Genomic DNA, 13,729 nt, shown 5'->3' with positions numbered 1-13,729 from the left:
AGCCCTTCACTTAAATGCAGATATAAACAAGTTAGAGAGATTGCAAAGTACTGCAGCAGAAACAAGACCCTTGAACCCATGAGCTTCCAAGTAGAGAGAGTTGTTTAGTCTAAAAAGGAAAACATTTGGAAAGAGATATGACAACATCCATAAACATGGTTCTATGCTTTATTTACTTGCTAACCCTTTAGGGCAAATGTTCCTGGGTGGAAATGCTGCCACAACATCACCTCATCATTTATCTACTACTAGTCAATGGGATTGGTTATTATCAAAGCAGGAAGGCAGTGTGAGGCCCCAGATAAAATCCACTCAGATCAGCTCTGTGACGTTTAACTAGTGACTCAACACAGGAGGAACAGGAACAAGCCAGCTGCAGAGGGGAGCTACCTCCACCCTGAGCTGGCAAGGGAGCCTCAGAATGGAACAAGGCCAGAAAAGAGCTTGCCCATATTCAGCATGGCCCTAAAGAGCTGATTAGGGCTGCTAGCAACCCAGAGCAGCTGAGGCCATGCAACCACTTGCAGTGCTTCTGTGAAGGAGCAGATAAAGCATTCACCACCCAGAGGTGGTGGTTCCTTTGCTGGAAAAAACGAGCATGAGGTAGGAACATTCAAGCATTGTACAGGTGACGTGGATTGATTGTCCAGTGCTCTCTGTTGCTAATGTTTTCTGACTGTTGCCTTTTCTTCCCCATGTTATTCCTGGTTCAGCCAAAGGGCCTGAGCTGGCAGTAAGCCTAAAGATTTAGCTACTGTGTGGCTTATTACAGCAGAGCCTGATGGGGAGAGTTTAGCTGGCACGCAGCAAGGCGAGGCCAAGCAAACACGCCGTTCCAGGAATGGAAGGATACCATACTGGAGGATGATGATAATGCTAGGTTTATAGACAAGCAAATTTCTTAAGCTTCTTTAAAAAAAGAAGAGAATGTGGTTGTGCTTTTGAGCTCTGCTGCTCAGGGGAGGTTTGTGCAAGTTAGAACAAGCAATTCAGAAGTGCAAGTTAGTGGCAAAGAAGCAATGTCAGAAGGCTCAGCTGTTTCCCTGATGGCATGCAGGCCAAAGGCAGAACTCAGGGAGGTACTGGGAAGTCACAGGTTTGACACTTCTGCATTAGGATGATTTTGCTGATACCATGAAGTTGGCTGATAGCCCCAGGTCCCCTTTTCCCTGCACACAGATCATGTGCATACAGGCAGCCCTCTGCTGATACCCTACAGCTCCAGGTGGGCTGGAAACAGCACATGCAAAGCCATCCAACAGGTTTATACTCACAACTGGACACCCAGCTCAGCTGGTTTAAAATCACACCCTTCTCAGGGGAAATTTTAAATTACTTGAGTTCAGCCACTTTCAAGGAACTTCAGTGCAATGAAAGGAAAATGTCCCAATGTTTGGGCCTCTGCTAGAACAACTGTGGTATTATGGATAATAACAAAGCTTGACATGAGTTATGTGTCTGTATAGGATGTGTGTAGCAACTAATTAACAGCAGCAGTTTGAGAACCAAGCCTACTGGCACTGAAATCAGTGGGAAAATTCCTGTTCATCAAATGTGTTTCACTTTACATGGAAATGTTCACCTCAGCCTAACTAATTCTGGTTTGACCTGTCCTAGCACCTGTGTAAGACTCCAATACACAGGGATTTTTCTGCCTTAGAGAGTTGTCTCATTCTCAGGAGACACATGAGGGTAGTTAGGGTGTGGTGGGGAGTGAGCCAGTTGATGGAGCCCCTCTGACCCATTTGGAATGTTTCCTGTGGGAAGTGCATGCCAGTGACCCAGTGGGAAGGGTCAGAACTCTGCCCTCAGCCACCTCCCCTGCCCATAGCCACCACCAGTGGCTGCTGGAGGAAGTTGAGAAATAACCAGCCCAACAGCTGGAGCCCCACTCCAGGCAGTGTGAGTTCTGGATCTGGCCTCTGACAGCACCCCACAGCTTTCCTTATGCCCCTGGAGAGCTGTGGTTCCTGCTGCTCCATCCCCTGGGAGCCAGCTGAGCCCCCAAAGCTCACACTGAGCCCTCTGTCATCACACAGCTCCAGTGCTGTGGATGCACCCTTAACTAATATTCCACAATTACCCTCCACATGAGTGTTTTTACTCTCCTCAATTGTCTATATTGTTTATTCTGTATTAATTTTCCCTCCTTTTTCTTGTCTTGGCCAAAAATCCTCTTTTCATCTTGCTGCTACTGAGTTTAGCACTTCATTAATCCCTGTCCTTGTCCCAGAGCTGAAGAACCACAGCATCTTTTACCATTTTACACAGTGCTGGAAAGAAGCAATAAAAATAATTATTAACTTTTGAGTGCAACATACTAAAATGCACACAAGAAATTAAAACCAGCTTGTATTTAAATGCAGTCATTGACACAATTATTGAACATAATCCTCAGGATTACTGGAACATTCAAGATGCTTTATACCTGAGGGGACTTTTCTAGCAGGAAATCTGTTAATCTGTATTCATTTGAGGATTTCTCTTCTCCTTTCTCCTTGTGCAGGTCTTTCTGTGGTATGTTACTACAATGTGTATTTTACTGGCAACAAAGCACGTCAGAACTCACTACCAGGCCACACCCTCTTAAGTGAATTACACCTGCATTCTAACACAGGCTACAGATTTCCAAGTTCAGGAAATAATTAGCTTTTGGATAAATGCCTGAATCAACAAACATGCTTTACCCAAAGTATCTCCACTTACCCCGTTCTGTGTAAAAATGGCATCCGACATCAGTCCAAATGAAGTCTGATGTATGTGGCATTATCTATTACTGCAATTTTCCAACTAAATGCCTTTCTGTTACAGCCTGTTTTGAGTAAACAAACCTCATATTTAAAAGGAACTTTAGAAATGTTTTGACCTTGAAATTTCTCAGTTTGACAATACTGAAATTTAAAGCACTGTATTTCACCTTGAATCCATTATCCATTTAAATTTTATTTAAGTTACTCTTACATTCTTACAAGGGCTACCATGTCAAGGAACTTCAGTGACAGTAAAAAAATAATTTTAAGATTTTCAAAGAATACTGTCCTGTACACATCAGTTTCACAAATTTTGTCATGCTCTCAGTGCATAAGTTTCAAAGTTGGAAAAAAACCCCAAACTTCTACAAACTCTGTGTACAAACCCAAATCTAGGAAGAGGGAAAACATTTTTGTCTTGGGTGAGAGCAAGCTATCATGATAGAAAACATGATAAACCAAGGAGTTGGAGATGAGATCTATGAAGGCATTTTACTACTAATTCCTGCATATTCACAATGAAATTCAAATGTATGTATTCTTTGCGGCCCTGAAGAAATGAAAAACCACACCCAGATGTATATTTGGAAAAAATTTGAGCAGTTCGGCTGGTCAGACACGGGAATAGATGGCCCAGGGAGGTGGAGTCACCATCCCTGGAGGGCTTCAAAAGCCCTCAGGATCCGGCGCTGGGTGATGCGCTTTCGGGGTTACGGGGGCAGGGCTGGGTTGATGGTTGCATTCGGTGATGTTGAAGGACTCGGTGATGTTGAGGGACTCTTCCAACCCTGCTGGCCCCACGGCTCCAGGTCTCCGTTATCCCCTCCGAGCGAGGGGGCCCAGCCGGGGAACGGCCAAGGCCGCGCCGCCGGGAGCGCGCACGGCCCCGCGGCACCCTGGGACTCGTAGGCGGCGGCGGGGACGCGCTCGGCCGGGGCTGCGGGGGAACTACGAGTCCCAGGCGCGCCCGCGGCCGCAGGGTGGGAGGGGCGGGAGCCGGCAGGGGCTGGCGGCCGCCCGCGCCCCCGGGCTCCTCACCTTGGAGCGAGCGGCGGCGGCGGCTGCGGCGCTGGAGGAAGGCGGAGGGCGCTGAGCGGAGCGCGGCCGGCCGGCCGGGCGGGGGTGAGCACGGGGTCAGTGGCGGAGGGGATCTCTCCCCTTGAGCGGATCTCCCGTGAGGGGAGCGAGCCTCGCCGCGAAGAGCGTCGGTTGGGGTCGGGCTGTCCCCACGCCTGTGGCTCCCGCTCGGTCACCCCGGGCCGGAGGTACCGTGGGGGTCTCGCTCCGTGACGTCCCCTCTCCCTTCGCTCCCCGCCGGCCCCGGCGGAGCTGCCGGAGCACCGCGAGCGGCAGATGTGATGTGGGGGCAGAGCTGTGCCGGGGCAGCGCCGGGCTCCGGGGGCAGCGCCGTGCAGGGACAGCGCCGTGCCGGGGCAGCGGCGGCACCCGCGGTGCTCCGTGCTGTAAAACACTCTCAGCACCCACGGGGAAGCCCAAGGGAGGGTGAGAGATCAGTCATTTCCTCGTGTTGCGGCTGCAGCCCTCCGACTATAAGCTGGGTTAGGTCGCAGCGGCTCTCCCAAGAAGTAACAACAAAAGCTACCTGCTCTGCGCTTCAGTACTAGCTTTAACCCAAAGACCTTCAAAACCTTTCCAAAACCTCGATTAAACTATTCACCCCCCCCAACCCCTTCATGCCCTTCCGCTTTTCAGGCAAAGAAGAGGAATTTGCCTTTCCTATGTCAGTATTTTTCAGCTTCACGAGCTGTGGGAACGTTTTGAACTCCTTACAAGGGATCAGTGAAAGCAACTAGGAGAAGCCAGCCAGAAAAGTAAGTAGGCTTAAATTTGCTGTGCTCGCGCCCATGCTGCTATTGCAAAATTTCTGGTTGTCTGGAAATTGAAATATGGTTGAAAGCTGGTTTTGGGATGCTTTGAAATTTCAGAGGACCCAAGTGGCTGTTGCAGCAGGCATATAGGGTTAATCCAGTAGTAAGGAAAAGAAAAAACATTAGATTGCTGCCATTATTTCTGCTGATGAATCAGCAGAATATGCATTCATAATTCTTCATATCTGTCACAGGAATACAGTTGTACAGCATTGGCTTTATGTCAATGACTGACAGCAAGAGTCTGGGCACAGAATATTTTGGCTGAAGGTTTCCCAAACTAAGACTAAAATCTGCAAGCGAACTTTTAAAATGTCTCTTACTAAAAGTGCAGTAACAGGTATTTTGGGCTAACAGGTGTCTTGGTTTATATTACAGAAGTTTCATGAGTAGGATGCTACTTTACTGCTGCTGTAGAAATAGAAAAACTAAGGTAATTTGCTGTTTCAGAAACAAACACGTGCAGGTGGCTTGCACTGAATTAACTCTGTGGGGATCACCTCTTGCCTTCCTCAAGGGACAGTAATCACACTTTGAAGCACTTGGTTTCTGACAGTCCCAAGCCTTCCTAAGACAGGACAGATGTTTCAGTTCTGCATTCAGCAGTATTTCCAGACTGAAGTGTTTTGTTAATAGTCTTGCACTGTATTGTGAAACATCTCTGACATGTAGTGTGGGAAACGTATAGGAAGAGAATGGAGTTTCACACGTGCAGAGCTGCTGTTGGTAGCTGATAAAACATTTTAATTTGCCATAGCATTTACTCCCTTGTAGAGACTTGAGAGTATTTAACTCATCAGTCTCATTCTAAAAGCTTCAATGCATTTAAAGGTTTATTTATGGGGGGAATTGGGGCAATATTGAGTTATATTCACAGTCAGATTTCAATGAAGGAAAGCTCTAAGTTCAGTAAGAAACAAGCCTGCTGCTGCATCCATGTTCTAAACTAAACTTTATTTCCTCTCAGTATCATGTCCAGAGCTGATATGCTTTTATTGCTCATGCTGTACAAATTCTGTGTGCAGGGTAACAGTTTTCTTAAAGGCTGATATAATTTTAAAAAGTACAGATAATTGAGCAATCTAGGTGGAAGGCCTAGGAAATTGTGATGTTTTTAGCCTCTGGCATAAAGTGAGCCCTGTTTTCTAAGCTGAATACTTACTAAAATGCTCTGTTGGATTCAGCCATCAGATCTTACAACTTGGAGCACTGAACAGTCATTGCATCTTGCCTTTTGTTTGGAATTTCCAGTCCATTACTGTGGTTCAAATCATATCTTCAGCACACAGTTTTTCATGGTTATAATAGTCTGTCCCCAAAAATTCAATGTTTTTAGAACTTAAATATTCCAAAACCACATGGAAAGATGTTATTACTATATTAGTTGATGCTAAAATAATGGAAAACAGGCACAGATTTAGCACATGGCTGTCACACTGTTGCTCTTTTGCTAATAACTTAAGAAAGAAGAGCTGAATGTATGTTTATCTGCTTTGACTGTTATAGTAGAGACACACCAGTATTGTCTTGAACTACTACTAATTTGAATTGCAGCTGTAGCCTCTGTAAATGTAACCAAGACTTTTGTGCATCCACTGAGCTGCCTAGAAGAGCACAGTCCTTTGAGCTCCTCTGCCTCTCCTGGTCTCTGCCCAATGAACTGGTCACTGCTATTTTTTCTTCTATTTTATTGCTGATGTATTTTTCTGTAAGATCTGGTTTTCTAAAGCTTTCTTTTCTGATTTTTTTCTATCTGATTGTTTCATAGCCTGTAACTTTTAGCACAAGAAACCCATGCTGAATCTAAAACTCTTGAGCTCTAATTAGCCTATTGATTTCCCAGTTATTTTTAATGAATTAAACACCATCATTATTCAGATGTTTCTTTCCCTAGAACTGTTAATCAGCAGACTGTTGTCTTGCTAGCCAGTGTTTCTTGATAGTCTTTCTGATAATAATTCTTCACATGGCTACAAGACCTGCCATTGCTGTTATTTTATAACCAGTTGTCTATCTAAAGCTTTTTGCTCTTTAGAAGTACAAGCAGCAGCAAAGTGCAGGTCTTGTTGCTATTTGCTGTGTGCCCAGGTAATGGGAAATCTATGCACAAACAGACAATGTCAAACATTTCCATGGCTTTGAAGATATGGCTGTACATTTGTGCAGGCACTTGAATGAGTTTTGCAAATCAGTTGCATTGATAGGATTTAGATTTTTATTTATAATTATAAGAGTACATATATGAATCACTGGCCTGTCAGGAACTTGGACCACTCTTCTCAAAATGTTGCATTAACTATTTATTTTATTTTGTGCAGTAGCAAGGCAGGAAAACCTTCCATGTGACAAAGAATAGTGTGATTGCCTTCCTGGGAGATTTTTAAAATCTGTATTTTTACTGCCTGGGTAGAATCTTTTTTTCTCCAGCCTTCTTTGAAAACTTACTGGTTTTGCCCAGGCAGGGGATCAAGTTTTACTGCTCTGCTTTGACAGTTGCTTACCATTTTGTATGTCCAGTTCTGTTTGTGTTCTCATACTGTTGTGGTTATTGGGGAGGGTGTGTGTTAGCTAATTAATAGATTTTAATCTGTTAATTGAAAATCTGAGATTCTGACACATAGGCTGGGCTAGAGCAAAGATCAAATTGCTCCTTTTAATTTATTTTATGGAAATTAGGTTCTGAAGCAGGGCTGAGATTGGAGAACTCCTCAGAAAGCCTCTCATCCCATGCTGGGTGGGGCTTTGAGCAACCTGGTCTAATGGAAGATGTCCCTACCCAGAGCAGGGGTCTGGAACTGGGTGGTCTTGAAGGCTCCTTCCACCATTCTGTGATCCTAAGGCACAGAGAGAATTTTCCAATCCAAATCAAAGATTGCTGAGTCTGTTGTTTGAAACATCCTTGTTGGAGTTCAGTCTAGTAGGGACAGATCAATTAAGCTCAGTTAAGGATTGACCTGATTAAGGATTACAAAATTACAAAATTTCTACCTGGTTTTTATGGAATGGAATTTAAAAAGCTATAGCCCATGCAGGACAAAACTTGGATTGCTGCTCAGAGGTGCTCACAGGGAACTGCCTGTTCCTGTTCTCACAGAGCTCTGCTAACCTCAGGCAAATCTGAAGGGTCACATAAGGAACAAAACTACAGATCTATCACAGATACAGGCAAATGTAATGTCTTCTCTAAATACAGAAGTTTTGCTGCTGCTACCTTACCTTTATAGCATAACATGGTTCAAGTCCTTTCCCAGAGACATCTATACCTGAATTCATTTACCACTTCAGCATCTAACCCTGCATATCCTGCTTTACCAGGATCCTGCCCCAGCTTCAGGGTTTTGACATAACATTGTTTTCTAAGCCCTTCCAATTTCTTTCAGGTTTACTGTTTCATTACCTACTGTCTTTGGTTCATTGCATTTTTCTTTTTGAAATTTTGCACTGTACTTGTTTGCTTGTTTTCAGTTCCGTGTTATATGATTCCAGTTTTATTTCTTTGCCAGTTTCATGCAAATCAACATATATGATCTCTTTTTGGTGCTTCATTGAAGTCCATATAGCTGAACAGGTGACCTGAGTCTAACTAACTGCAGTGTAGTGAGTGTGGGTTTTTTTTTTTTTCCCTGTTTTCTGGTGACATTTGTTTCTTTTGCATATGTGTTCCTTAGAAGGAAGGAAAGGTTCTTGCAAGAAGAAATCATCAGAAAATTACTCAGTGAACCTTTCTTCATTTCATTTGATGATCCTCAGCCCAGATACCCTTCCTGCTCTTCCAGTTCCTTCATCAAGACACCCTGTTCTAGTGTAGCTGTTGCAGGGATCCATTCATGCAGGGTTGTTCTGCCAAATACACTTAGAGGGTCATTTGGAGAAAAGTTCAGCTCCATGAGGGCTGATCTTTTTGTTTGCGCAGTTAAGAGCAGACATGGGGCTGTCTCACTTTAAAAATTTCATTAGCCACAGAAGAAATATATATATATATATACACTCTAATACTTTGAGAAATTTCTCTACATGTTCTTTGCTTACAGTGCATTTTAAAATATTTCAAGCAAAAGCAGTGTTGGCCTGTGTTTGCTGTGCACTCATGGCCTTTAGGTGTAATCTTGGCATCAAAACATTGAGGAAGGTTATTCCCACTGTCTGGCATTCACCTTCAGATCGTGAAGCAACACTCAAGTACATAAGAGACAGGAGAATGTATTGTTTAGATAACATCTTAACCAAGCAACAGTTGCATAAATGGGGACAGGATCTATGATATGTCATGTTCTGCTTACTGCTCACGTGGGATTCGGTTTCATACCTAATGCAGAAAAAAACCACAGAAAATGTGTGTTATGAAGTAGCTTCCAAGAATGAACTGTTTGCAGATCCTAACATGGATAGGGAAGTTCTCAGAGCTATCAGGAGAAGAGTTGCAGGTTTGAGAAATAGTTAGTCATGCTGCCTTCCCAAGGAGTGGCTGCCCTGTGCTGAAGTTCTGTGTTGCCTTTCAGAAGCATCAGTTCTTCAGGAGTTTCTTCAAGCATGGCAGTGGTTGTAGCCTGTTTTACAGAGGAGCAGATCCTTTCAGAACATGTTAGAAAGAGTGCCTTGTAGAGGATCCTTGAAGACTTTTCAAAACCTCATGTTACTCAAGTAATGGTAGTTACTTTATGCCATGTTTGCAGCAGTGCAACTGGAATATAAATTTTAATCCCATTCTAAACCCTCTCTTCCTCCCTCTCTGCACCCCAGTCATTTCTTCCTCTGACCACACTGTTTTACTATCCTTCAGTTTTCTCTAACTTGAGAGGTTTGCACTGTAAACATGACTGAAATGATTTTGTTATAAATAACAGCCTTCTATTTTTCATTGTTTATTTTTAACTTGATGCAGCACTTAAGAGGGTAGTGATCTGTGTAAAGAGTTGATGAAGCAGATAGGGGAGAATTCTTCTGGTGGCTTTTCTACAGAAGGAAGTGTAGCACAGAATGAAGTCATCTCTTTCTGCACAGACACTTGTTTACTGTCTGCATGTTCCACTATGCCTGAAAAAAATGAACCAGTTGCTGGAGGTCCACTGAGATCACAAGAAGTAAAGAAATTATTCTGGCTTAGCTTGGTTTGTATTCATTATCTTGATTTATGTTATCTCCTCTGACCAGCTGGAGCTTTATGAAGAAAACTGCTCCACCAAAGTTTTTGGCAGTGGATTTTCTCTGGAGATGAAGCTGGCTAATGATTACCTGTCTCTGAAGTGGTGCATGTCCTTATCAGTTGGCTTAACAAAGCATAATTAAGGGGTCATCAGCCATGCTACTGTTCTGATCAACTTACTGATTCCACTGTCACTAGCAACTGCTTTTGGCAAAGGGAAGGAGGATGGCAGACTAGGATCCAAGGTCACTGAAGCTGCAAAAAGCAGAAATAAGAATGATCATATTGCCATGGATTCTCATGGTCATCAATGTGTTTACACTGGAAACAGAAGCCATCTCTTATCTTAGTCTCAGAGGGAAGGAGACCAATGTTCTGCTGCTCAAAGTGCTCCAGCTGTTTGTCTTATGTGGAATGGATTAAACAGCTCAATCATTATAACAGGTCCTAAAACATTCTGTTTTACATAAGATTGCTGGTTGATAAGAGATATGCCTAAGACACTAATGAATTCATCAGTCCATGCAGTAAACTTTGGGGCCTTAAGTATTTTTTGGCAAGGAGCATGAAATATAAATTACCTCTTACCAGTTACATCATAATTTTATTTTAAAATATATATATGTCTTATTTGTTACCATTTTGAGAGAAGGATCTTTATGCTCAATGTTATTATTATGATGTTTTCAGTGGCTAAGAAAGGAAAATATACTGAATTCAACAGCCTGAGGAAGATGGGGCTGCTGCTGCTGCTCCATATCCCCAGATCCAACCAGTACCAGGGCTGAAGATGTGTTTCCCATAAGCACACACACACACACAATGTACTTAGATCTGTGCATGGCAAGTCATGCATATCAGAGAGGCAACAGCTTCATCCCCTCTGCTCTCTAGCCAAGCAGGATGGAGGTGCAGTGCTGAGAGTGTATGTGCACATGTAGCGATACATCACACATCTGCAGGGTGGACCCCTCCAGCACACAGGCTCACACAATCTGCCTAGGAGCTCCTTCATCCCAATTTCCCCAGCTGAGCTGGACAAATGAGCCCCAAGGTGATAGCCCCACTCCAGCTGTTGGTACAGACCATCCCATGTGCACATGTGTGACTGGCCAGGACTTCCCAGGACCCCTTTGCTGTCCCTGAGTGCTCTTACTCTTAGAGATGGGCAGATGCTTTTCACACTGAGAACTGGCAGGGACTTCTAGGGTCCCATGGGTGACCCTTGTGTACCACTCTGGATTGGTGGTGATGAGCTTTTGATAGGCTGATGGCTCATGTGGTGGCCTTGGCAGTAGCCCACCAGGGTGTTATCCAGGTTTTCCATCCTGCTGTTGTTCTGAGTAACATTAGAGGTGTGTGGAGAAGCTTTAATCACACAACCAAACACAGTTTATGTAATCATCTTACCTATCTAATCATTAGAGTGGACATTTTACCTGTCTAAAAGCTGCATAGAAATTTAAGGTCTTGATTTATTTTTTTCCCAAAGGTTCACTCCTGGAGTGCATTTCTTAGATTAGGACCTATACAAGGAAAATTTTGTTTGTTTCACAAGTTACCCCTAAATTTATGAAATTTTACTTAAAGCCTTCAGGTTTAAAAAATCTAGTTGTTAGTAGATTTAATGGGAGGAGTGGAGGAGGAAAGAGAATGATGAGAACAGTCCAATAAAATCAGGAGAACACATTCCTTATGACCCCACCCAGTCATTTTACACCTTTGTGCTTATTTGAAAAACAACTTTGTAGTTGTCATTGAGGGCGAAAAGTGGAAGGGCACTGGGGAATGAGGCCAGAGAGAAAAGAAAGAAATGAGCCATTATGTGCTTCCTAAAATCACCTGGGTTTGTGTCTTGCCTCTTCAGACAGTAGGAGCAGACCTTGCAGTAACTGTGCTTTTCAGGGTGCATGTGGGAGAAGATGTTTTACATAGAGTGGCAGTGTTTCCACCAGCCCTTTGGCTGATGGCTGTCACCTGCCTTTGTAAGCTTGAAGACGCAAAATATTTCATAGACTTTTTAGCTCATGATCAAACATGGAAGTCTCTAGCAGAGGACATACTGTAACACAGTACTAGTACTGTCCACCTGTGGTTTTCTGCCACTTAAAGGAATTTGTGTTTCCAAAAGAAAGGGGTTTTGCCCTTGTAAAACAGGCAAGACAATGGATTTGCTGCTGACTCGCCGATTTCCTTAGGTAGCTTAGACACATTCAGGTTAGATACACGTTAGGAGAAAAAGTGCCTATTAAAGCTGTAAGAGTCACGTGGTACACCATTCTTAATGTCTCCACCTTCTTGCTTTTTTCTCCCCATAGTTGTATGTTGAATCCAAGGAACAGCAGCCAAATCTCTGTTCCTATAAATTTTATGGTTGCACTTTGATTCACGTGATTTGGATCAAAAATTATTGTCCTCTGTAAGAATCAGTGCAGATGGCTTGACAGACCTCCTTTATCAGCTAAGACTGGGAAGAGAAAGTGCTAATTTATTACTGATAGTGTTATAAGTTCATGTTTGCTTCACTTTTTTTTTTCTTTAACACCTTCAATTTGATAATAGCAGGAAAGATATAAGACAGGCCTTTATCAGTCAGATAAAGAATTGCCAACTCTTAAGTCTTCTGCATACAGGTTTTACCTACTTCTACTCAACTCTTATCTGGCTGATAAGATTAATGACAGTGTTTCTTACAGCTTTTTAACTTTATTCTTGCCATGAAGTTCAAAGGTTGTTGAAAAGCAGTATTCCACTATCCACCATTGCCTTTCTCTTCCTCTGCATAAAGGTCTGTGAGTTTTCAGAAGTCATTGCACTAAGCTTTCTTTTCATGAAAATGGCAGTTCCTTGCTTTTGCTCTTCAGTCATTCTGAGAGTGAAGGACAAGACTCAATTTCTTAGCCTTGGAAAACTGTGTTGCCAGTTTGTGGTGCAGCAAACACTTGGAGAGACATTTGAACCAGTCATGAAATGTTACTATTTTGCTACTCAATAGACAATGTGTATCATCTCTCATAAAGACAAGCATCTCACTCGTGCTCTCTGTGTGCTTTTGCAAAAGAGAGGGATGATATTAAAGACTTTAATTGTTACTGTGCTATCTACAGTGTAGTATTTTAGGTTGCCATCAAGGAACATGCTTATGCAGGGCTCTTAAGATGAAGGTGGTGAAATGACATGGAAAAGAAAGAGTGTGATATATCCAACAGTAGTTTTAGGTAGATATAGGATCTCTTAACTACAGGTGATTTGTTTTCCATGTTCTTGTGTCCACTGTGAAGGTAAAGACAAGATCCTGTCATATCCTCCCTCAAGTTACTTTTGTTTTAGCTGTTTCTCATGATTCAGTGCAGTGTAACTTCCTTACTCTAACAGAATCAGAAACATTCAATCTACAGTTTAAAAACCTTCAGATTGAGTGATGGTGAAACTTGGCTTGTGACCTCTGGCATTATTCCAAACTAACTCTTGCCATGATCTGAATAACTGATTTAGAGTTGGACCTTGTTCAGTTAGTCAAATACAGCATTTGTATAATTTATTTTACCATGAAAACCAGAGGCAGGATGGAACTTCTGTTGTTCTGTATATGCTCATAGTACCTGGAAGAGTTGGAGCTTGTGTACAGAATTGGAGACCTCCAGACCTCTCCAGATCTAGATTTATGTTACAATCTCATGTGGCTCTTCTATATATTAACCAATCTACCTGAAGCTGAACAAACTCAAAGGTGGAAATTCAGGACCTGAATTGTTTGAGGTTAGCAGGGCACTGTCTTGTGTTGATGTCCTTTGTAGCAGAAAGAAGGCAGGGTGTGTGTTTTTAAAACCATGGCTAAAAATGTATTGATACTGCATTCTCATTTTATTGGAGAAGTTTGGCCAAAACCAAGTCATTTAGCTGATTTGGTCTGTGTCTTTTGCATGCAGTTGCAGATTTTGTTCGGA

The 13,729-nt window shown here is 42.9% G+C and overlaps 1 protein-coding gene across 3 annotated transcripts in view; it reads left to right on the top strand.

The window, feature by feature from the left end:
* Positions 1-3,785: 3,785 nt before the first annotated feature.
* Positions 3,786-13,729, top strand: part of SLC26A5 (solute carrier family 26 member 5) — a 38,982-nt gene continuing 29,038 nt past the window's right edge. For 2 of the 3 annotated variants that reach the window (XM_054271618.1, XM_054271601.1), the window contains exons 1-2: positions 3,786-3,872; positions 4,464-4,582. The gene's annotated coding sequence lies outside the window, so the exon portion shown is untranslated. The remainder of the gene's footprint in view (positions 3,873-4,463; positions 4,583-13,729) is intronic. The other variant, XM_054271609.1, reaches the window with a different exon arrangement.

Source organism: Melozone crissalis, unplaced genomic scaffold (genome assembly GCF_028551555.1).
Source record: "Melozone crissalis strain CALT ecotype California unplaced genomic scaffold, PUWL_Pcris_2 ptg000004l_1, whole genome shotgun sequence".
Taxonomy (NCBI): domain Eukaryota; kingdom Metazoa; phylum Chordata; class Aves; order Passeriformes; family Passerellidae; genus Melozone; species Melozone crissalis.
The sequence above is the reverse complement of the archived record's forward strand: the minus strand, read 5'-3'. Positions and strand labels throughout refer to the sequence as shown.